At 42.0% G+C, this 25,273-nt stretch overlaps 2 long non-coding RNA genes across 2 annotated transcripts; one reads left to right on the forward strand and one right to left on the reverse strand.

Annotated features, from left to right (window-relative positions):
- Window positions 1–1,356: 1,356 nt before the first annotated feature.
- On the reverse strand, window positions 1,357–17,939 carry LOC132519848 (uncharacterized). The gene is made up of 2 exons (XR_009540321.1): window positions 17,678–17,939; window positions 1,357–1,550 (listed from the first exon to the last, which is right to left on the reverse strand). It is a non-coding gene; the product is annotated as an uncharacterized LOC132519848 (long non-coding RNA).
- Window positions 17,672–23,678, forward strand: LOC132519849 (uncharacterized). The gene is made up of 3 exons (XR_009540322.1): window positions 17,672–17,745; window positions 18,747–18,858; window positions 23,623–23,678. It is a non-coding gene; the product is annotated as an uncharacterized LOC132519849 (long non-coding RNA).
- The last annotated feature ends 1,595 nt before the right edge of the window (window positions 23,679–25,273 follow it).

The raw sequence follows: 25,273 nt of genomic DNA on the forward strand, positions 1-25,273 counted from the left end.
GAGGCTGTCATATAGCGTGAAGTAAGTCAGAAAGAGAAATGTATTGTATATTAACGCAGATATGTGGAATCTGAGTAATGGTACAGATGAACCGGTTTGCAGGGAAGAAATAGAGACACAGATGTAGAGAACAAACGTATGGATACCAAGGGGGGAAAGTGGTGGGTGGGATGAATTGGGAGATTGGGATTGACATATGTACACTGTTGATACTATGTATAAAATAGATAACTAATGAGAACCTACTGTATAGCTCAGAGAACTCTACTCCATGCTTTGTGGTGACCTAAATGGAAGGAAATCCCCAGAAAAGGGGATATATGTATACCTATAGCTGATTCACTTTGCTGTACAATAGAAACTAACACAACGTTGTACAGCAACTATACTCCAATAAAAATTAATTTTAAAAAAAGGTTAAAAATTTACAATTAAAAAACAACAGCAACAAAAATGCTTTTAACTGCAAGTCATAGAAAACCCAATTTTATCTTCCCTCAATAACAGGGAAGTTGATTGGCTCCCTTCACTGGAAGGCCAGAGATAGAACCCACTTTGGATGATCCAAATTCTGAGCAGAGATTCTGAGCAGAGATGTGGCATAACACTTAGTTCCCCAGGCCTTCCCTAGAGTGGGGGTGAAGTTTGCTTATCCCAGGTTGTGTTGAACAGGAGTGAGTAGGTATCTGAACAAAATTAAGTTTCTGTTAGAAGAATGGACCCTCTGGGGCTTCCCTGGTGGTGCAGTAGTTAAGAATCCACCTGCCAATGCAGGGGACATGGGTTCAAGCCCTGGTCCAGGAAGACCCCACATGCCGTGGAGCAACTAAGCCCGTGTGCCACAACTACTGAGCCTGTGCTCTACAGTCCGCGAGCCACAACTACTAGAGCCCGCGTGCCACAACTACTGAAATGCCTAGGGCCCGTGCTCCGCAACAAGAAAAGCCACCGCAATGAGTAGCCCGCGCACTGCAACAAAGAGTAGCCCCTGCTCATCGCAACTAGAGAAAGCCCGCGCGCAGCAACGAAGACCCAACGCAACCAAGTATAAAAAATAAAAATAAATTAAAAAAAAAGAAGAAGAAGAAGAATGGACTCTCCTGCTGGTTAGACCACCATCAGTGTTAATGATAATAACCTTGGCTCCTTTGCAGCTTATACTCTTAAGTAGCTATCTAGTCTATAACTATGATGCCATGTTTTTTTGGGTTCCCAGTGATTAAAGAATGTGCATTAAAAACAAAATTAGAGAGTAATTTTTTGACACATCAAACAATATATGGTTACATATCTGGTACATGTATCATTTCAGATTAGCTTTGGCTGTGTGTGACAAAAGACCCAAATAACAGTAGCTTAAAAGACAGAAATGTATTTCTCTTTTGACACATGTATGCAGCCCATAGTGCGGCAGGCCAGCCTGATAGCGTGGCTCCACAGTCATCAAGGATCCAGATGTCTATCCCATTTATCCACCATCCTAATGGGAGGCCCTGTGCCTCATGGTCCAAGTCGGCTGTTCGGCTCCAGTCACTGTGCCACACTTCAACCTGCAGAAAGACAGGAAGGCCTGCAGAAGGGTGTGCTCTCCTTTTAAAGACATTTCCTAGGACAATATTAACTTCCACTCAAATTCCTTTGCCACACCTAGCTGCAACAGAGGCTGGGCAATGTGGTCCTTATTCTGGAGAGCTAAAACATTGGGAATTTTATTATTAAGGCAAAAAGGGAAAAGGATACTGGGGATAATTAGGAATTAATGCTACATATACATAAATAAAAAAAACAATGAAATACAAATTCTGAAAATTCCCATGACACTGATAAAATACATTTCAAGAATTACTCAACAGTAGTCAACTACAGTAGTTAGAATTCTTGAGCCTCACTGGAAAGTTCATCCAATAAAAATTTAAAAGTTCCAGCCAAGTAAGGAGGAGCCAGTCTACTCTCGGCTCCTTAAAGGTGCTTCCCTACCCCCTAATACTGGGCAGCTCCCCCCTGGGTGAGAAGAATCAACTAGTCAGAGATAAGAGTCAATGACCCGAACAAATAAAGGGGGTGGTTATCCAATTGTAACCTGGATGTAAGGTGGGGCTCATATTGTTAAATTAAACATTAAGCACATTCGAAGGAAAAAGTCTGAAGACCAGAAATAGTTAAAAAGTAACTCTAGTCATTGATTGTATTTTCAAAGATCAGTAACAGAGTCTGAGTCATATCCCACAGCAACACTTCCTTGTCATTAAGGGATTTTGTTTGCTCACATGCTGACACTGCTTCAGAATCTTGATGCTCTCCTCTTTCTTGGAAGCTTCATTCTCTTTTGTCTTTCCTCCCTCCTCTCCTGCCCTGTCACCCATACGCACTCTCTCCATGTAGAATCCCAAAGACCCAGAAATCAACAAATCAAGACACGACTCTCCTCAACGTGGGGCAGGGGAGAAGTTGAGGCAACAAAGCTAGACCAGGGTAGGAGAAGGGAACACAGAGCGTGGGGACACTCCCGCTGTATTAATCCTGTGTGTGACCACCACTCTTGAATCATACAGTCATAAGGACAGTCCTCCACCTGGACACCCTCGTCTCCTCCCAGAGTGGAATAATTTTCTAGAAAAATATGAATACTAAAATTTATTCAGTGTGAAAAAGAAGATCTGAAGAGAATACTTTGTTAGTCATGGTTCCTATGTTCAAACAACAGAAAATAATTTAGCTTTGTTAAAATAAAAAATGAAAAAAGGATAGTGCAAGGAAAGTTACCAGGCAATATCTCTTATGAACATACCTACAAATAGCCAAAATGAGATATTAGTTCACTGAATGCAGCAATGAATTTTTTTTAAAAAGGATCCAAAGGTAAATCATGCCATAATTGGAAAGGACACCATGATACCACTAGGCACTGTTGTTCCTAAACATTCGATGCTATTTCTCATGCCATTGCCACGTGCAAACAAACAAACAAACAAAAAAAAACAAAAAAAAAAACCTCTCGGGCTTCCCTGGTGGCCCCGGTCCGGGAAGATCCCACATGCCGCGGAGCGGCTGGGCCCGTGAGCAGTGAGAGGCCCGCGTACCGCAAAAAAAAAAAAAAAAAAAAAAAACCTCTCTAGAATGTCCTTGATTCTCTGTTCATTGGCTCCACACTTAAAATCCTGGGCACGATGGTCCCACGAGCTGAGCCAAAAACACATTCCCAGGTCCTAGATGCTAGAGGGCAGAGGAAAGTGTATATCTGATTGTTTCAACTCTTACAATGGAATACAGGTCCTGCCTTTAGCCAAGATTCAAACAATAGGGAGTTCCCCAAAAGGAAGGTATTTCAGATGCTGGATGGCAAAAAAAAAAAAAAAAAAATCCACCAGAACCAATAAATATTACAGAAAATTTTAAAATTTCTTCCTCTCCCCAAAAGACAGCATGTTCAAATGGTTTTTATGGGCAACTTTTGCCAAATCATCAATTATAAAATTGTTCCAAATATTTCAATTCTCCCACATTAAGCTATACATTCACTGCAATCCCAATCCAATTTCCTGTTAGATTTTCTGGGGAATTTGAAAAACTGATAATAATATTTATATGGAACAATAAATGTTTGAGAAGAGCCAAGATAACTCTGAGATAGTTGGGAGAATCACTCTTCAGGACATGAAGATGTATTTTAAACCTATAATAGTATTAGACACAATATCCATGGAAAAAGAAGGCAGCTCCAAAGAGACCAATGCTTTTGTAGGAACTTGGAGTATGATAGGGCGGCTCTGTCTGCCCCTAATTGCTCTGCGAAGCCTCCCTGAAGATGAGAGAGGGAAGATTTCAGGAGGCATTTGGTAGTTACGGGCAATTAAAAGTAATGAGGAAACTGGACACATTTTCTACAATTTCCAGTTCAAAAATCACCATGAGGATTTCCCTAAACCTTTATTGCAAATTCTTTCCTTAGTAGATAGATAGATACATAGATAGATATAGATAGATAGATAATTTAAAAGAATAACTCTTTTGACCCACTTCCCATTAAATAGCTAGAGTTTTATGCTGTGCTAGAGACTAAAAAATAATGAATGTATTTAAATAGGTCTACCACATTGGAAAATGAAAAGTACCCAAGCAAAATGAATAGTGACCAAATGAAAACCTTGGTACAAGTCATAGATACTTAATTGATTTATTATCTCACCAGAAAAACACACTAAGTACTTGGGGGCAGTTTTTTTTTTTATCATTTTAGAGTAAAGAGAATTAACTGCTACAGATACAACAAGGAAACCAAAGGGAATATGAGTGCCAACTTCTTAAAACACAGAAAAGAAACACAGTATGTAGATCAGAGCTCTGATATTATCAGGAACACATCTAGCGACTGCATGGGAAAACCCTATTAAAGGAAGGATTGTCTTTGACTTTGGAAGCTATTGGGTAAATGATAGTTATTATTTCTCGGAGAGTGGAACCAAGCTTACCACACCACAACAAAAGGCATCTCTTAGCTTTGATGTTCACATATTTTACCTTGATAGATACAACAGCAAAAATCTTTCCATTTTCATGTTAGCCCAATCTGATTACAGAGGTCAGTCATCACCTTATTATTTTGTTTGTGTCTAAATTAATATTTTACTAAATCATGCGTTACAAAAAAATTAACAAAGTCAATAAAGATGAGTGTATCCAAAATTATCAAACAAACATTGATATTCTGAAGATAGCTGGGAATATTAAACCTATGTAATCTTATTCCCAAAAGTCCTTAGTTCTTAGTTTCCCACAGCTCCGCCCACCACCCCTCATTAAACCAACAGTATTCATTGGCTCCTGGAAAAGGCAAAACCCAATCTAGTACAGAAGAGACATTCTCAGCTTTTTCCTTCAAATTAGATTTTAAAAAGTTAACACTTGGATAATAATTTTCCAAGGGCTTGACATAACATATCTAAGGGTAGTACTTCTAATAACATTAATAACAAAAATGTATTCATTGATACTTATGTCCCATACCCTGTTCCAAGTGCTTTACACATTTAATCTCTACCATAACTTTCTTATTTTTCTCTCCCATTTTAAAGGTGAGGAAACAGAGACCCAGAGGGATGCAGTAACTTGCCCTGGGTCATGCAGCTACGATCTAGTAGAGCTAGGATTAGAGCCCAGGCAATCTGACTACCGAGCTAATGCAGACCCCACTCCAAAATACAAAGACATAGATATGGTGGATAAACATAAAAAGAGCACTTTAAAATGGCCATCCTCAAAAGAAAGAAAGTCCCAAAAACAGAGGGAGCTTGGAGCTAGAACAGTGACCACAGCTTTGCCTGTCACTTCAGCCATGCATTTAATTGACTTCGCACAACCCATCAGGAGCCTTTTTTTTCCCTCTGGCACCAGAACTAACAATGTTCTAGATCAATCTACTGACCAGCTCTGTCTGCATATTCTTTGTTACCAGGGGAGAAATTGAGTAAGCGCTAAGAAACTTTATAGCAATTTGACGTTGCTACTACCTCTAGGTGTGTGACTTGTGGACGTATCTCAGTGAGCATGGTCTAGACCTGTCAGGAGCTGTCAGATTTCCGCCACATGTGAGGGAGCCGAGTATTAGGCATGCGCAGTAGAACCATATGACAATATGTGACATTTTGAGGCTAGATTGTCAAGGGTAACACAAATGTGTATAAAAATCCGATAAAATGTAAGCATTTACTTACTTTTATAATTCATTATTTTTATAATCATTTTAATTTTTAATCAAGGTTGTTTTTTAACTTATTTGTTATTAACTAAATTAGGGAATTAAAATCTGTATTTTAAAAAATGTTAACCATTATTGATAAATGATGAAACAAGCTTTTCTGGACTTCTTTGTCAGGAAATGACACTGCTGTTCCAAATCCACTGGTAGTGGGCAGCCAAATGATGATGATGGAAATGATTCTGAAGAAATGAACACCATAGGATGTAACCAATGATGGAAACTAGTAAACGGTACAAGAGACCTCTCTGTACTATCTGTGCAACTTCCTGTGGATCTATAATCATTTCAAATTAAAAATTTGCCTTTTTTTTTTGGCTGCGTTGGGTCTTCGTTGCTGTGCGCGGGCTTTTCTCTAATTGCAGCGACCAGGGGCTGCTCCTCGTTGCGGTGCGCGGGCTTCTCATTGTGGTGGCTTCTCTTGTTGCGGAGCACAGGCCCTAGAGTGCACGGGCTTCAGTAGTTGTGGCGTGCAGGCTCAGTAGTTGTGGCGCATGGGCTTAGTTGTTCCACAGCATGTGGGATCTTCCCGGACCAGGGATTGAACCCTGGTCCCTGATTGTTCCCTGCATTGGCAGATGGATTCTTAACCATTGCGCCGCCAGGGAAGCCCCCTAAAATTTTTTTTTTAAAAAAGAGCTTGAGTCCAGACAAGAGACTAGGAGACTACCCTTTCTGTCTCTCCCTCTCTCCACATATATACAAAGACAAAGTACACTAATCAACATTGAACAACTTGCTAAAATTTTAACATATGTATATATCCTTGTGAACATCACCCAGACCACAGTAATAGAACATTTTGATCACTAGAAAAAGTCTTCATGTCCCTTCCCAGTCCATAGCCCTTTTCAAAGGGTATTCCAAGAACATTCTGTCCCAACTTCCGTCACCATAAATCACTTTTCCCTATTTTGAACCTCATATAGGTAGAATCATACAGTATGTTCTCTTTGTTGTTTGGCTTCTTTCACTCGGCATTTGTCTGCTAGATTTATCCATGTTGCTGAGGATATTAGTAATTCTTTTTGTTGCTAAGTAGCATCTCGTTCTATGAATAAAATACACATTATTTGCCCTTCCTACTACTGATGGATGCTTGAGCTATTTTCAGTTTGAGGCTATCACAAATCAAGCTGCTAAAAACATTCTCATTTTAAAAAAGAAGAAGAAGAAAAAGGAAATGAACACCAAAGAAATAAGGTTTATTTCAGCTTTGGGGGCATATATTGGTCAGGGAAGCAAAGCCACTGTAGGTGTTATGGAATAGGGGATTTATTATAGGATTTAGATCTTAATGACTGGGGAGAGAGTCTAAAAGGTGGAGTTAGTGGATTAGAGAAAAAGGCACAAGCAGTTGCTCTGTGCCCTGGTGTAAGTAGACAAGTCTGTAATTCTTGAGAAGCTAAACATGGCCGGCTATTGCAATGGGATCATAAAGAAGGAGCTTGTGGACAGGTCTGTGGGAAGCTGCTGTCTTTATGTAGCTATCCCTGCTGTGAGTCCACCACCAAGCATTTGCGGTGGGTCTGGGGGCTACTGCCAGCTAGCAGGACTAGCTCTGAAAGAGCTAGAGGCATACAAATGAACTTACTTACAAAACACTAATAGATTCACAGACACAGAAAACAAACTTATGGTTACCAAAGAGGATAGTGGGGATAAATAAGGAGTTTGGGATTAAACAGATACACACTGCTATATGTAAAACAGGTAAAAAACAAGGACCTACTATATAGCACAGGGAACCATATTCAATATCTTGTAATAACCTATAATGGAAAAGTATCTGAAAAAGAAAGAATGGATAGATAGGTAGATTTAGGTATATATGTGAATCACTTTGCTGTACACTCTAAACTAACATGACATTGTAAATTAACTATACTTCAATTAAAAAAAAAACACACAAAACAGCCGTAAGCAGAGCAAAGGAGAGCAAGGGCCTGCTGGAATCTGTGGACGACCTCTGAGTCTGTTTGTCACTGTATCTGACTGTGAAGACCAACATGAATGTCCATAGCAGCTTTATTTACAATGGGTGAAAAACTGGAAAAAACCCAAAGATCCACTGGCAGGTAAGTGGATAAACAAATGATGCTATATACATACAATGAAATGCAACTCAGCAACTGAAAGAAATGAACACTAAGAGGTGAGGATACTGGAAGTATTGCCTGCACGGATACTGACATGCCATGAATTAAGATAGGAGTAGTGTTGGAGAGAGTATCAAGGAAGCAGGAGCTAAAATAGTTTTTAAATGAAGGGGGGAAACCTATGAATCAGTAGAAGATACCAACCACAAACGGTAGCAGGTGGTAAAATCTGGGGAAGAGGGAGAAAGAGTGGCAGTGATACTCAGACACATGGGAGAGGTATGGGAGAAACAACAGCCAGCTCTGGAGAAGGCTGTAGGGCAGTGCCTTGGGGAAGACACCAATTTCATTAGATAAAGAAGGAGAAGGAAGTCTTCAAAGAGGATGGGCGTAATTTCAATGGTTATATGTATATATATATATATATATATATATATATATATATAGTTTTTAATTTCTGGAAGTTCTATTTGATTCTTCCTCAAACAGAGTTTAATTTTTAAAACTTTCTCTTCCTTTCTCAATTTTCACTTCATCTTTTATCTTTAAATGTTTATGCATCATGTATGTTCTGTAGCTAATAATGCCAATATCTTAAATTCTGGGAAGTCTATTTTTTTGTTAGCATTTTTGCTGCCTCTCGTTCTGAGGAGTCATTTTTTGTGCTGGGTGATGTTTTATTGTGAGCCTCTATTTTATTGCACTTGATCTGGGGGAAACCCTGATCCCAGTGGGAGGTGCTTTCCTCTGCAGAGGCTTGGCCACACGCCTGGAGGCCTTTGCAAACTGTGAGCCGCATAACGTCAGTTCTGAGTTTGGGGTTCCCCCTGACTGCACTAGCAATACAAATTTACATCCCACAGCCGCGCGTTGGAGGTGCTGTCACTTTTCACGTGAAATAATTTTTTTTATTTTTTCTACCCAGAATAATGATAGAAACAAATGGTTCTCCTCATAACCTCAAGTGGCAGCAGCAGCAAGCCTCATTCTCACTGAATGACAGCCTATCAAGCTCCCAGCTTTACCACAGGTTTTACTCTTGGAAAGTTTGGGAGAAGCAGGTTAGGGACTTGAGGAACTTAGCCATCAGGAAAAAGGAGCTTTAAAAAATGTATAGGGCTTCCCTGGTGGCGCAGTGGTTGAGAGTCCGCCTGCCGAGGCAGGGGACGTGGGTTCGTGTCCCGGTCCGGGAAGATCCCACATGCCGCGGAGCGGCTGGGCCTGTGAGCCATGGCCACTGAGCCTGCGCGTCCAGAGCCTGTGCTCCGCAACAGGAGAGGCCACAACAGTGAGAGGCCACAACAGTGAGAGGCCCGCGTACCGCAAAATAAATAAATAAATAAGAAATAAAAAAATAAAAAATGTATAATAAGGGAAATTTTATCATGGTAAGTTACTTGCCTCACCAAGTAGGATGTAGTCATGATAATCACATTGTAACTCAGCATGTAATTAGGCATATAAATAGGTAATTATAATAAAATAAACACTGACTATTCACTTAAACAAAAATTGTGATAGAACTTTACTGGGAGAGGACGTGAGAGCATGGGGATAGAAAAGTATTTGATGGTATCCCATCATCCATCATAGAATATCAATAGATAACGCCTAAAATGTATACCCTGGAAATAGTAATGGAAGCACACTGTTTAAAGGTATGGATGTAAGCCAGAAAGAGTTTCAGAAGAGGAATTCAGGAGTGGGCTGTGGTGTGCTAGAGCTGACTTAATTCTGGCTTGAGAAGCCAGCTGGGCACATCTCTTCCCAATTCCCTATTCAGTGGTATCACAGTGGGACCTTGAAATCAGTCATGGTGGGAGTATTTATATCACTGGAACAGAAAACACTATACATCAAAGCTTTTTTTTCTTTTTCCAGTCAGTCAGTTGCTAAACATTCACAAGCATGCCACTAAGGGCCAAAGAGAGACTCCTTTTTCAGTTATAAGCTTTATGGTACTATTTGTTTTTTCCAACTGTATACATGTATCATGATATTTTTCAAGGAGTAACCCATGGGGGAAGAAAGAAGAACAGAGCGGGGAGTTGCCTTATCAAACATCAAAACATACCATAAAACCAGTATAATCTAATCAGTGTTGTATAGACATAGTAATAAACAGAAGAGAAGAACAGACTAGAGAATCCATAAATTGACCCCTTTATATATATATAAAGTTATACATGATACAATGGTATTTCAGTTCAATGAGGGAAAGCTGATTAAGTAATAAGTAATGTTGATACAACTGTCTATCCACCTATACTAGTTTGCTAAGGCTTCCATAACAAAATACCAAGCAGCTTAAACAACAGAAGTTTATGTTTACACAGTTCTGGGGGCTGGAAGTCCAAGACACAGGTGGCGGCAGCTTTGATTTCTCTTAAGGTCTCTCCTTGGCTTGAAGATGGCCATCTTCCTGTGTCCTCACATGGCCTTTTCTCTGTATACACAAATCTCTGGTATTTTTTCCTCTTCTTATAAGGACACCAGTTATATTGGATTAGGACCCACATTGTGACCTGATTTAATCTTAACTACCTCCTTAAAGGCCCTATTTCTAAATGCAGTCACATGTGGGGCTTAGAGCTTCAATATATGCCTTTGAGGTGGACACAGTTCAGTCCATAACACCACCTTAAAAAGTAAATCTCAACCCTTATCTTATAGAATAAGATAGAAAAACTTAATTATAAAAATTAAATCATAAAAATCTTAAATGATAATCCAGGAGATTCCACGTAATCTAGGGTCATGGATGTTTCTTAACCAAGTCAGGAATCTCATAAACTTTCATAAAATAAAAGTAGTAGACATATTGACTACATAAAAATTTTAAACTTCTCAAGGTAAAAGATATCTTAAAGTGTATCAGTCAGGAAACAGTGCAGGAAACACAACAACCTCAGGGTATTTCAAGAAGAGAGGCATTTAATATAGGGAATTAGTTGTTTATAAAAGTATTGAGAGGGCCAGGAGAACCAGTGAGCGTAAGGTGGCTGCCACCGTATGACTGATTTCAAGGGCACATTAACAGAGTTACAATCCAGATGTGAGAAATTTGTTGCTGCTACCACTACTGCCTCCTCAACTCTCATGATCAGGAAGCTGGTGATCAGACAACAGAATGCTAAGTAAGGCCACAAATATTCATGTCTCTCCAACTTGCTTTCCAGCAAAAATAGCACTTCTATCTTCCAGACCTTGCATGAGTACGTCTCATTGGTGCAATCTAATTCACATCACATTCCTAGCTGCAAGGGAGTCTGTGAAATGTGTTTTTCTCTTTCCAGCTCCTGTGATCAGGAAGTATTTAGAAAGGGTTAGGAATGTACTACTGTACATCAAATGACCTGACTATATCTAGGAAACAAAGTCAATTTAAAAAGCAATACATTGAGGGTGGATATTACTGTTGATAAAGACAAAGACTTAGAATTTAATATATTATTAAGAGCTCTTCAAGATGGATAAGAAAAAGTTAAACAACCCAAAAGAAAAATGGCAAAGGATATGAATAGGCAATTCACACAAATGGCAAAGATAAAGAAAGAAAAAAAATGCTTAGACTCATATCCAAAATTAAGCAATACCAAGATATCACTAATACCCATCATACTGGCAAGAATTTTAAAGAGCAGTGACATATATTAATCATGGGATTTGGCAGGAGAGTATTTGAATAAGGCCAGGATTCATGTGAAGAAAAGAGGCACCATTCTAGCTGCTTTAATTAGAAACTTAATACCAGAAGTTATTATTGAAAGAACTAAGACAGTTGGCTCTAAGCTGGACCTCCAGTAATGATTCCCAGAAAACCCTGCTGAACTCACCACCAGAGGCACTGCTTTCTTTTTTCTTTCTTTTATGTGGCAGTGAATATAATGAGATAGCATTTCTGTAAAATTACAAGATTGTGTGTGCACACGTGCACGTGCATATGTCTGTGTAAATGTGTATCTGATTACGTGAGCTTGAGGAAAAACATGGAAGGATGGGTCACCGGCATAGGTGGAGGCATGGAAATGGGGTGGAGGGTTTGAAATGATATGAGTAAGAAGAGTAAGAAAAACGTCCATTGTTTTCAGCATGGTTCATTCAAAGTCACCCTCTCAAAACCTATAATTTAAAAGGCTTGTGTCCAAACATTGACCTGTAAGAAGACACCGTCATTCAGCCAAATATGGCATTGTGATTGATATGCATGACAGCAAACACTGAGCTAAACGATTTTTAAAATTTCCAGATGTTCTAGAATGGAATCTTTTCTATTCTGGAAAGCTATTTGGCAAAAGACATAAAACTTTCATATCCATTGACCCAGAAATTACACTTCTAGCGATCTAAGGGGAAATCCTAAGGAGATTTGGGTACAATTTTTGGTTTAAAGATGTTATTTTAGTATTAATTAAAAGCCAAAAAAAAAAGGGAAAAACGAACAATCTAAATGTTTAGGAAAAATTAATTTAATAGATCTATAGAACGGAACATCAAGCAACTACTAAAAGTAATATTTTTAAGTTTTACACAGGAAATTTGCTCATGATATAATGTTAAGCGAATAATAAAACAAGACGTAAAATTATGTACTGCATTATTTCACTATTGTTACAAACACAGAAGACCTTAAGGAGATACACCAAAATGTTAATGGAAATACACCAAAATGTTAATGGTTAACTAACTCCCTATATTAAATGCCTCTCTTCTCGAAATACCCTAAGGTTGTTGTGTTTCCTGCACTGTTGCTCAATGGCTGCTGCTGTAGCCTTCCAAGATTCTTGAACCATGATTAGCTCTAGGAAATAGATTAAAGACGATCATCACGGGCTTCCCTGGTGGCGCAGTGGTTGAGAATCGGTCTGCCAATGCAACGGACGTGGGTTCGTGCCTCAGTCCGGGAAGATCCCACATGCCGCGGAGTGGCTGGGCCCGTGAGCCATGGCCGCTGAGCCTGTGCGCCGCAACGGGAGAGGCCACAACAGTGAGAGGCCCGTGTACCGCAAAAAAAAAAAAAAAGAACAAAATAATGACATTTGCAGGAACACAGATGGACCTAGAGGTTGTCATACTGAGCGAAGTAAGTCAGACAGAGAAAGACAAATATCATATGATATTGCTTATATGTGGAATATTAAAAAAGGCTACAAATGAACTTATCTACAAAACAGAAATAGAGTTACAGATGTAGAAGATAACAAATGTAACAAATGCATCGTTGCATTTTTCCTTGAGTTTCCCCAATACAAAGTGAAATTACCTTCGTATACTTTGTAGTCATCTTCTTCTGACCAGGAATCCCACCCCAGGCTAGTCTGATTAAAGTTGAGGGTATAGTTACAAAAGGAGTCATTTAACCAGCCCAAGATGTGTCCCCATCCCTCCAGGTTCTGAAGAGTCTGGGCCTCAGTAACCTGTGTCAAGGAGACCACTGCATACCCTGCCCTTCTACATCCTTCGGAAACAAAACTACTTCCATCAGTGAACCAAACTTCCTCAGTGTTTTGTAGTGGAGTATCGGTTAGATCGGGTCGGGGCAACAAGGAATGAAATATTATATCTTCACATTGATGAACTGGTAGACCTTCCTCAGGGAAGAGGAACAGTGTAGCTGGATTTAAAGAGAAATAGATCATGACACGTAGGTCTGGATTCTGCAACAGTAATGCCTGACGTTTGAGGATCCTGCGATCTGTGAGCCAGAAATGGCCTTTCCTTTCCAAGAGAGAGGTAACCTGATGGGAGGTATATACTGTCGGGGGTTGCCCCAACATAAGCTTGGAGGCTTCTTCCTCCAATAAGGCCAAAGCAGCAACTACCCTAAGACAGCTGGGCCATCCAGTGACCACCGGGTCCAGTCTCTTTGACAGATATCCTACAGGTCTCCGGACAGGGAGAAGTTCCCGAGTTAAGACTCCTAAAGCCATCCCTTGTTTTCCTGCCACAAGTAGTTGAAAAGGTCTATCAGTTCTTGGGATTTCCAAGGATGGGGCCTGAGACAGTAATGTCTTTAGCTGCTGGAAAGCTCGGGTTTGGTTAGGGCCCCAGAGCAGAAGTTCTGAGTCAGATTTTCCTTTCAGGGCCTCATAAAGAGGTTGTGCTTTTAGTCCATAATTAGGAATCCATAATCTGCAATACCTGTGAGGCCTAAAAAGGCTCGGAGCTGTTTTTGGGTAGCTGGCTCTGGCAGATCTAAAATCCCTTGTATTCTCTCAGGGGAGATCCTGCGTTGCCCTGGGGAGGGGATTATTCCCAGATATTTGACTTCCTGCTGTGCCAATTGGACCTTGGACTTAGAGACTTTATAGCCTCATTTGGCCAAAAAGTTAAGGGTCTGGGTAGCATGAGTTAAGGCTCTCTCGTGGTCTGGGGAGCAAATAAGAAGGTCATCCACATACTGGATGACAGTCCCTTCTTCCAGGCGTAGATCTTGGAGGTCCTAGGCCAGGGCCTAGCCAAAAAGGTGAGGGCTGTCTCGGAACTCTTGGGGTAGGGCTGTCCAGGTGAGTTGTTGTTCTCTATTCCCTTCCCCACGTCACTCAAAGGCAAAGAGGTAGTAGGACCGTGGGTCCAGAGGTATGGAAAAGAAGGCATCCTTTAGGTCTAACACAGTGAACCAGAAGGCTGTGCCTGGGATGGTCTCCAACAAGTTGTACAGGTTGGGGACTACTGGATGGAGTGGGACAACTGCCTCACTGATAGCTCTTAAGTCTTGGACCAGTCTGTATTCTCTGTTTGGCTTCTTTTTTTTTTTTTTTTTTTTTTTTCTGTTTGGCTTCTTAACAGGTAAGATAGGGGTGTTGCAGGGAGAGCTGTAAGGAATAAGTAGCCCATGTTGTAAAAATTTGGATATGAGATGCTGCAGTCCCCTTGGGGCTTCTGGGCGAATTGGATATTGTTTCTGACTGGGGAAAGAGTTTGGCTCCTTTAAGGTGATAAGCACTGGGGAGGCGGTTATAGCTCCCCCTGGCATTCCATCGGCCCAGACCTGGGGGCCTACTGGCAACTCAGCTAAGGCTGGTGTGCCGGTCCTCAGAGGGGGCTGTGTCTCTAAGACTAAGAACTGGAGGGGTGTTACTGCAGTGGTTCCCCCAAGTAGCAGTCTGGTTCCCAGATTGTTCATGATGCCCCTACCTAACAGTGGGTGGGGGCATTCAGGTGTGACCAGGAAGGAGAGAATGTATATCCTTCCCAGTAACAATACAAAGGGAGAGTGAAAGGCCTAGTAGTAAGTTTACCCGAGACGCCTGTAACCTGACAGGAGTCGGAGGAGAAGGGTCCAGAGAAGGAAACTAGGACAGAGTAGGCAGCCCCCATATCCAATAAGAAAGATATGGTCCTACCTGCCACATCCAGGTTTGCCCTTGGCTCCAGTCCAGTAATACTGACATTAAACAGGGGGTCCATCTGGAGTGGAAGGCCCCTGTCAATCTAGGGCCATCCAAGGGGCTGCCCCTGGCCCCTCGGCCTTTCAGCCCAAGGGCTGTTGGCTACCCAATGGCCACTTCTTTGGCATTTTGGGCAGGGTATCTTAGGAGGCTTGTCCTTGTTGGGGCATTCCCTTGCCCAGTGGCCAGGCTTTTTGCAGACTCGGCACCGGTCTTGGCTTCCGTTGGGACGGGTCCGGGCTTCTCCGGATGAGGTTTGCCCCTGTAGGGCTGCCAATAATTGGGCCTGCCTATTTTTTTTTCTCTTTTCCCTCTCCCGAGCCTTGACCTCCTTCTCCTGGTCCCAGTTATAAAAGGTAGTGGTGGCTGTAGCTAGAAATTCATCTAGATTAACATTGAGCTCCTGTGTAAGCTTTCGGAGCTTCCTCCTGATGTCCGGTGCAGACTGGGTAAGGAACCTATCCTTTAAAATGGTTTTTCCTTCAAGGGAGTCCAGGTCTAGGTTGCTATATTTAATTATTGCCTCCCTGAGCCTTTCCAGGAAGGCTGTAGGGTTTTCATTGGGTTCCTGGCTGATGGCAGAAAACTTTGAGGAAATAATGGGTTTCCTTCTTCTTATTTTGAGTCCAGCTTTTATACAGATTATAAGATGTTCTTTTTCCCATTGTCCATTGGGGTTATTGTAATCCCAGTAAGGGTCCTTATGGGGAATGGTGGTATCCCCCACAGGATATTTTGAGCTGGATAAATGGAGGCTGTCCACAAAGTTGCAGGCCTCCTTTAGGACCTTTACTTTCTCAGTATCTGATAGAGTTCGCTCTGAGATTATCATGACATCCTTCCAGGCTAAGTCAAAAGCCGAAGTTGTCAACGTAGTGGTTAGGATCATCAGAAAATTTACCTAGTTTCTGTCTGATGTGCTTTAACTCTAGAAGAGTAAAAGTCTTCTGAATGAGTTGGGGTCCAAATTCACCCGTTGTCTCCACCAAAGGGCAAATTCTAGGGGGAGGCCTTGTGGGAGTCAGATCTCCCAGGTAAGGCGTTAAGGGGGCTATCGGTGGCAAAGGGGGATTAGATGGAGAATGGGGTGGGTTTAGTGCTATCCCCAGGTTTAAAGATTTTCTCCCTATGGCTCTTATCTGGTTCAGGTTCCCTTTTAGCATGGCCCCGCTCAGATGGATCCTCTCGAGGAGAGGATGGGGGCTGTCTCATCAGGACTAGCACAGCAGAGTCAATTTTACAAGTCTTGCAGAGTTCTTCCTTATCTCTAAGAGCGAAATAGGCTTGAACATAGGGAATCTCACTCCATTTTCCTTGCCGTTACTGGCAGTGAGGACACGCAACATTCAGGGAGAGGAACAGACCACGTGCCAATGGTTCTGTCACCTACAGAGATTCTTTCACCTGGATGAGCAACTGGTTTTTAGGTAGAGGGGACACACCGCATTGAGGCTGTGTCACCAAGAGAGATTCCCTCTCCTTAACGAGCCGTTTGTTTGTACTCTCTGGCTCCTGAATCTCATAATAGCGTGGCTATTCCTTCTTTCCCATTGCCAGTGGGCCAAGGCTCCTATGCAGGTGATCAGGACCGTAAAGGCAAGTCCCTGGAGACTCCTGACAGGCTGGCGATTGGCAAGGTCTGGTAAGTGATGGAAACTGTTCTAGGTGGCTGAGGGGAGGAAGAGTTGGTTTTCCTTAGGGACCATGTAAAACAGATGTTTAAGACGACAAGGAAAAGAATGAGGGGATCCCAAATTAGAGCAGTCTGGCCAAAAAGTGGTGTATGGAACTGCTGGAAGTCCTCACAAATATAACAGATTGGGTGTTTGGGGCGGCCATCAGCCTGACCTATCCACAGAAGAAAGCTCCTTTGAGTCTCAGAAACGGAAAAAAGGGCCCCGAAATGAAAGTGGGAAAAAGACCTCCCTGAGTCCCACTGTTGATCTCGGTTCCAGTCAGTGACAGAAAAAATGATTAGGAGGTCTAGTAAGCTGATCCAGAGAGAGGTGTGAAGCCTTCTCTATAGCCGTGATTCAAGGAAGCTGATCAGGAGGTCGGTTTGACAGGAGAGGTGTAAACACTTAACAGAGTCAGAAGGTGGCAATTCGTCCACCGTTGCTGCCGGCAGTGGTGAAGGACGCAAGCGAGAGGCCGGGAAGGAGAGTTGTAGGAAAATAAAAGAGCATTAGGGCCATTTCACGTTAGCAGCGACAGAGTAGTCCCTTCTCAGGTGAATGAGGCAAGGAGCAGAGGCATGTAAGACAGGCGGGGCAACTGTCATGCAAATGGACGAAACCCCGGGAAGGTGCTACTCAGCCGGCGGGCGTAATCCTACCTTTAGCGAACGTGAAAGCGGGGAAAGCCGTAAAGCAGGCTGCGGGAAGCTGCAAAGCAGGCGCGGGGAAGCCGCAAAGTAGGCGTCGCAAACATACCTCTGATCAGGAAGCCGGGGGAGCTACTAGGCCGTGGCCCAAACGTACCGTTGCGGATTCGACTCACGGTAAGAGCAGTGTCACGGGGTGGACGGTAAGAGCAGTGTCACGGGGTGGACGTACGTTATAACAAAACAGCTTGAACCGAGGAGGTCAACGGAAGGCCCGGACCAGCAATCTCGGTTCACGATAGTAAGCAAAGAATTGCAAACTACCCCGTTAAGCTTAAGCACAAAGCAAAGTTTATTTAAGCATAGGTACACTCTGGGAGGGGGAGAGAGAAGGCGGGAGGAGGAGGAGGGGAGGGGGAGGAGGGGAAGGGGGGAGAGAGAGAGAGTGAGTAGGCTGTTTCTGAGAGCGGGCTGTTTCAGCGAAGTGAAGCAAGGCCAAAGCAAATTTTATCGACCCAGAGGTACACTCTCAGAGGGAGAGAGAGCGGGCTGTTTCTGCGAATGGAAAACAGCATTCCTATACACGCTTAAGGGTGCTTTTAAGGAGCATTTTGCAGGGAGGCGGGGGTGAGTGACAGGGGATCATTATTTGATTGACAGTCCCGAGCTATGTAACAAGTTTACTGCTGCGCATGCTCTCACCCTTGGATCGCTAAGAAACGCCCACGGGGTGGGGGTGGGGCGGCAAAACCACATGTAGATTTTTTATAATTATGGTATAATGAGTTTGGGTTTACTACAGGTTATACGCCTGTCTGGTCTGGGCATGCGCAGCCGGGGGACCTTCCCTTGTGTTACTGTGCCCCTCTATTATCAGGATAAACTGCCCCCCACACGACCATAGTTTTACCTGTCTGGGTGGTGTCAAGGGAGAGTCCCCAGATGACTGCGTGTGTGACTTGATTTCGTCTTGGTTTTCTCACCACTGTCACCTCCTTGCTGCTAATGTCTAACTACCTAACAAAAGTACTACTTCCACCTAGGTATATCAGGTTATAAATTAAGCAGAGGATAATATTTGTAAGAGACAGCCAGATATAACCAGAACTCATCGATGCTTGTGTTAATACAGCATATGGAATAATTGTCGTTATGTGTGTGAATAAATTGGTCCTCAGGTTCTCTACCAGGTTTCATCCATATCCTTTGATGAATCCTCTCTGGCATCTTCAGCATCCATGGCAACAATGAATCACATAAGCCAATATCATACCATGAAGAGCTGGCAAGGTAGGGCATTTAGTACACTTAAAATTCATACCATATCCTTTAAGACATCAGTTAAAATTTTGTGAAATGACTGTTTTGCTCAAGATCAACATATCTACCATTTTGAGCATGTACTTATATATTAGGCACCTTAACTATGTAATTGCAGTGAATCCTAACAGCAATATTATTATCTCCATTTTATTTATGAGGAAGCTGAGAAGATGTAATTTGCTTGAAGGCTCACAGCTAGCAAATAACAGAGCCAGGATTCAAAGCTGAGCCTGTCCAGCTCCAAAACTCAGTCAGACTCACATCCTTATACACTCCCACTCCAGCTGTACTAAAGCAAGTGTCCCCCCCATCCCCCCACCAACCTTTTTATTTTTTCTTTGCCATTTTGATACATTCATTTGCAGTGTGTTAAACTGGCTTTTTACGTAGACTTTGTTTGTTAATGGATGTTAATACTTCTGTTCTAGAACTAGCTTCCCCTCCAGGGGGCCCAGGAACATTTCAAAGCCACATTGAGCAGTAACAAATATTTTCCTTAACAAATTTCTCACCTAGTCCTAAAGTGATTGTGGATGTTGCCAGTGTATATTTGTGTTTACATCCTGACTGTGAGCATTAGGGCAGGAAAACATCAAAGTTTTGTGGGTGACAAAGAATCACCTCTGATCTTCACTTCAAAGACAACCAAACAAACAAAAAAAGCCCTTCCCATCAACACCTTTGGGATTAATGTCAATTAAGCTTTCTCCTCAACTTGTCTATACAAGTATGCACGTTATAATGAATGAAGCTTGTTAAGAAACCATAAACCTCTAAAATGGCAGTAAAATACCTACAGCACACACATAATTTTTCCTGATGTATTATAAGAATTTTAGTAAATGGACCCTTTTTATGCCTTAGCCCTGATTCTCTAACCCCAATTTTTAAAAAGTGCCAATAAGGCCCCATCAAAAAGAGGGATGAGTGCTGTTTCTAAGCCCCCAAATCTAAACTGACATTTTCTGTAACGTCTGCAGAACTTTCCTTTCCTTCCTCTGCTGAGCCCACATCTAACTATTCCTCTTCGTCTGAGCACAAACTGAGCTTCACAAAGCCTTTTGTTCTGGATCTGGAACTTGTTCAAAATTCTCAAGTCTCAAGTCAGAATGGCCATCATCAAAAAATCTACAAACAATAAATGCTGAAGAGTGTGTGGAGAAAAGGGAACCCTCCTACACTATTGGTAGGAATGTAAATTGGTATAGCCACTATGGAGAACAGTATGGAGGTTCCTTAAAAAACTAAAAATAGAGCTACCATATGATCCAGCAATCCCACTCCTGGGCATATATCCAGAGAAAACCACGGTCCAAAAGGATACATGCACCCCAATGTTCATTGCAGCACTGTTTACAATAGCCAATACATGGAAGCAACCTAAATGCCCATTGACAGAGGAATGGATAAAGAAGATGTGGTACATATATACAGTGGAATACTACTCAGCCATTAAAAAGAATGAAATAATGCCATTTGCAGCAACATAGATGGACCTGGAGATTATCATAGTAAATAAAGCAAATCAGAGAAAGACAAAGATCATATGATATTGCTAATATGTGGAATCTAAAAACAAAATTATACAAGTGAACTTATTTACAAAATAGAAGCAGACTTAGAGAACCAACTTATGGTTACCGGGGTGGGGAGGGAATAGTGGGGGGGAGGGATAGTTAGGGAGCATGGAACTGACATGTACACACTGCTGTTTTTTTTTTTTTTTTTTTTTGCGGTATGTGGGCCTCTCACTGTTGTGGCCTCTCCCGTTGCGGAGCACAGGCTCCGGACGCGCAGGCTCAGCGGCCATGGCTCACGGGCCCAGCCGCTCCACAGCATGTGGGATCTTCCCGGACCGGGGCACGAACCCGTATCCCCTGCATCGGCAGGGGGACTCTCAACCACTGCGGCACCAGGGAAGCCCCACACTGCTATTTTTAAAATAGATAACCAACAAGGACCTACTGTAAAAAAAATAGAAATTTAAAAATTAAAAAAAAAATTCTCAAGCCTACCTCCACCTCCATCTCTTCTGGGACATGGCAACCTGAGGAAGGAGGCCCTGCTCCTGGAACTCTTCTGGGGCTGGTTTTGTGTCTCATTTCTGTCTCCACAGTGCCCGGTGCTACCTCGACCACATCACTTACTGTCTGACCATCATCCATGAACTCTTGGAGAACCAGGACTATGTTTGGATCATCTTTGTATCCCAGGCACGTAGCCCGGTGCTCAACACAGCTGGTGCTCAGTTAGTGCCTGTTGCCCAATTAAGTGCATAAATGGAAGTGAGACCACCCTTCACCCATGAGGCTGAAAATGAGAGTCCCCAGGAGTCTGGGGAAGGAGAAGGAGAACCCCTAGCGGTATATGTCATCTGGAGCAAGGACAGGCAGTTGGAGGATGTGATGTAGAAAGGTCAGAGGGAGGCAGAGGAAGTACACTTAGTAAGTAGAAAGGGGCTCATCAGGCACAGGCTAAGTTGAGGTAGATGATGAATGACAGCCGTTACTGGGCACACGCTAGAGCTTCAGGCCCCAGAAGGCTGATATCATTTTCCTTGTAATCAGTGTCGATGATAGATGCTATCCTTTTTAACTCTTCCCATCCAGAAGTGTTTGGCTGGGATTCTGTATTTCTGTATTATATATTTATGTGAGGTCTATGCTAATGTGGTAGTTCCCTCCTTTGTGTGATAAATGCTTAAAAGCTTCCTCAGTTGTGTACACTCATGACCTTCATGATGGGTCTGCCCAAAAAGGAGCTTGGTTATACCCTCAGGCTGGATCAGATTACCTGTAAGTAGTCTATTATTGAATTTGATTAAGGGCATTATGAAATACCTTAAAATGGTTTTTAAACATTTTCAATTAAAATGCCCTGAATTTAATAATTCATTCAGTCAACAAATATGTGTTGAGCTTCAAGTGTGTGTTAGCTACTATGTTAGATCTAAGGAGATGGCCTCGTACAGCCCACAGTCTTAGTTAAAATTAAAGTAGGAAAAGTATATGTAAAGATGTTGCACTTTTCCCGTTCCCTCTATACTTCTACAGCCACTGCAATGAAGAATACGGAAGACTGTGAACACAAGCAAAAGACAGAATATCCATTATTTTACATTTCGTCTGGGTTCTGGCATCTATAAAACGGGTGATTTCTCCTCTGAGTTTCTGAAATAAGATAAGACTTGATATGGGAGAATTTTATGAATATGGATTCATTTCCTTCATTGTGTAAAATTCATCTCAGAGTCCAGATAACAAACATTAATAATAGCATGGCCAGAAGCACAAAGCAAATATGTTACATGGACTCAGTTGCAGTAAACAGAATTCACATCAGCAACTGCAGCTCAGCTGGTCCCAGAGCCCCGGAGGTAGGGAGAGGCTGCCCCTTCCTGCTCTGCTCCTCCTTCAAACTCATCCAGGAGAGAAGCCCTTCCTTCCCTGGGGAAGAGGGAGGAAGGGAGCAGAGACAGACAAGCATGTTATTCTACTAGAAATACCTCCACCTGGAACCTATAGGCATAGGGAATTAAGCACTTTCCACTAACCAGCTATGTATTTTGAAATTGTTGATTTCGTTCCTTATGATTCTGACCTAGATTCTGTCTTTCAGAAACAAGTAAATCATAATGTGTATCTGACCTAATTGCTGAAATAAGGACTGCGTTCTCCTACAGTGATGTAGACCAGTAACCATTGCCTAGGATGGAAAAGATACTCTCTGACTAGTCAGAGCTCTGCAAAAGCACCACGTTTAAGAATTTTTCTTCCTTCATGTACCATCAATCCCAGGCCTGCGGCATCATATTGGGATTGATGGAAAGATCTCAGAGTGATCAACAATCATTCTAAAGCACATTATCACAAACTTCTCAACTGGCTTGACATGTAAACACGTGGACCATATCCTGACACGCCAACTTACTTCTGGCATGTTTTCTCCAGCAAGCTAGCCTCATTCAACATGGCTTTAATAATGTATTTCAGTCTTACTAATCTTACTGAAAATAACAGTTTTGAAAAAACAAATAGACCTCAATTTATAAGGCAACCCTTTCACTTCCTACTGTTTTGATTATCACTTGAAAGATTTATCTTATTCTCCTTTTGTTTAAATTTGGATACTGGAATTTTAAAGAGCAGCTGATAAAGTACATATTCCAGACTTTAAAGTTTTAGCCTAATATTAACTCGTCAGAAAAAAAAATCCAGCAGATTTTCATTTTTCATGAAAATATAGCAATAAAAAGGTACCTGCAGTTACAAAACAGGTCAAGGTCATTTGTGGCTCTCATTAATCCTGCCCCTCCTGTGAAAAAGGCTAAAAGCATTGCCTACATTTTGCAGATGGAAAAAAAGCAGGTTCCATCTTGCTCTGGGTATAATAGCAAAGCCTGTGTGTGGTAGAGCCAGAAATAGAAGCTGGAGGGATTTGTGTTCCTTTTCTGATGTAGAACAGGACTCATCTGAAGCAGTCTCATTAAATTGTGCTACTGAAGAAGGAGGTCTGGCTCTTCACTCCATTTTCTTTAATAGAATTAAATAGTCCATTTTTTGCTGTACTTTCAATTGGATACCTTATACTAATTAGTTTAACTGGCCAAATATAATTTATATACTACTTTCATAGAGTACATTGGATGCTAAGCATAATGGATGTTGACTAAAAATATATATTCACAACCTAAAAGTTGAGAGTTATGTATTATTTGGTGGAAATTTTTAGGACTTCAAGCCCGGGAGGTAGCATCTCAAATAACCCTGAGAGAACTGCTCCAAGGAGGCGAGGTAAGGGCCAGGACATATAGGAGTTTTGCAACAAAGGGCAGGTAGTCTGAATGTCAAAAGATTATTGTAAATTAAAGAAAACCAGATGTCTCAAGTTAAGGAATTTAGCGCTTTTCTATGCATAGGAAGATGCAAGAATCTGGGCTCACTGAAATCATTCCTTTGATATGCACCTCAACTCTCCGGGCCAGTATCCAGTGTTTTCACCTCGGTGTTTCCTCAGGACTCACCATAGGGAGTGGCTGCAGTCTGATGGCTGCTAGATGGCAGGTATTCTTTTCCTTCTTGAGTTCCCTTGGGGCTCACCAGGTTACCTTCGGCTGCGGCTGCAATCGCTGATGACTGTGACATCCTTTATTTACTGACATGGCAGGCAATACTCCATTTCTCATGGATAACATGTAATTATTTTAAAGAGCACTTTTTTTTTTAAAGAAAAAGCAATATTTAGAATCCAGTATAATCAAATACTATAGGACAGCAAGTACCATTGTTCAGGTTCAGCTGGTCAACGTGCAACTTCTAATATGGCTATCAACATAATTCTAGATTTTCTCAAGAGTTCTAATTGAAATTCCACAATCACTCTTAGGGAAAAGCACCTTCAAAGTTACAGAAATTGAGAATTCCATGCTGCCATCCTGTGTCCACCATTTGGCCATTGCAGCTATGATTTCAGTTTCCTTCCCGAAGGTTATGTTTGTGTACACGTGTTGGGGAGGAGCCTGACCCACTGTTTGGATGTGCTCACAATTCCTAATATGTTTACCAGCCACCTAAACTATTAGAGTGGCAGGAGAACAGCCCTCAAAAAATATTAGCAATATGTGGGTCCTCTGGTACAAAATGAGAAATCGTGTACCCAGTAGGTGGCTGAAAGGAGTAAATAAGCTAATCTGTGTAGAGCAGTTTAAGGAGTTCAGAGCATGTAGTAAGTGGGCAATAAAGGTTAGCTCTTATTGTCTTCAACATGCTGGCCTGAACACATGCCAGCCTTGCAAACATCAACTTTTACTGACCTGCATGTATACAACACATTGTTAATGAGCATTAATATATGGGCAATTTTGTGGTCTACAAGTTCTGGCAGCCACCAGCATCTCCAGATAACCCCGCCCTCCACACCCCAGTCCCCTACCCCCAAGCCCAGTTTATATCATGCCTATCCTGCATCTCTCTCCATCCCCATCCCTTGGCTTTTTGTGCAGAAATCACAGCAGCCTTCGTACATTCCCATCAATGCACTGAGATCCTTCCTGGAGCCCACACTCTGCACATGCTCTTCCCTCTACGTGGAACTAAACCCCAGGCTCCTCTGCTTTGCCTCAAAAACTCATCTTCAATTTTCTGCTTAATCACCCCTTCCTCAACCTCACAGCTGAGTCTCTGACCTCCATCTTAGCTCTTAAGTGATAATTTCACATTTTAAAAATGTGATTCTTGTATTAATATGTTTTACCCACTAGACTAAAAGTTCCACATGGGCAAGGTCCATGATTTGTTCTGTTTGTTTTTCTTTTTCTTACTATCTGTGTACCTCTAGGTCTACCACAGGGCTTGGCATATGGTAGTTCTCAATACACATGAGT

The sequence above is a fragment of the Lagenorhynchus albirostris genome, chromosome 4, assembly GCF_949774975.1.
Source record: "Lagenorhynchus albirostris chromosome 4, mLagAlb1.1, whole genome shotgun sequence".
NCBI classification, from domain to species: Eukaryota; Metazoa; Chordata; class Mammalia; order Artiodactyla; family Delphinidae; genus Lagenorhynchus; species Lagenorhynchus albirostris.